Below are 352 nucleotides of genomic sequence, written 5' to 3' on the forward strand. Positions count from 1 at the left end.
TGTCCCCCTATTTGAATAAGGGCTACCACCTCTGGGTGGATAACTTTTACACCAGCCCAGACTTGTTTCATTTTTTATTTTTACAGCAGACCCCGGCATGTGGCACTGTTAGGCCAATTCGCAAGGGTTATCCTAAAAAACTCACCTACCCAAGGCAGAGGCGCGGCACTACCAGTGCTCTGCGCAGTCAGGAGCTGTTGGCCCTCAGGTACACTGACAGGAAGGATGTGTATATCCTCTCCACTATACACAACGAGAAGGTGGTGCCTGTCATTGTACGTGGGGAAGGTGATGCTCAGAGGCTCAAGCCTCAGTGCATCACCGATTACAACAAGAACATGGGGGGTGTAGA

Source organism: Sceloporus occidentalis, unplaced genomic scaffold, assembly GCF_023333645.1.
Source record: "Sceloporus occidentalis isolate IW3139 unplaced genomic scaffold, rSceOcc1.0.p SCAF_119, whole genome shotgun sequence".
Taxonomy (NCBI): domain Eukaryota; kingdom Metazoa; phylum Chordata; class Lepidosauria; order Squamata; family Phrynosomatidae; genus Sceloporus; species Sceloporus occidentalis.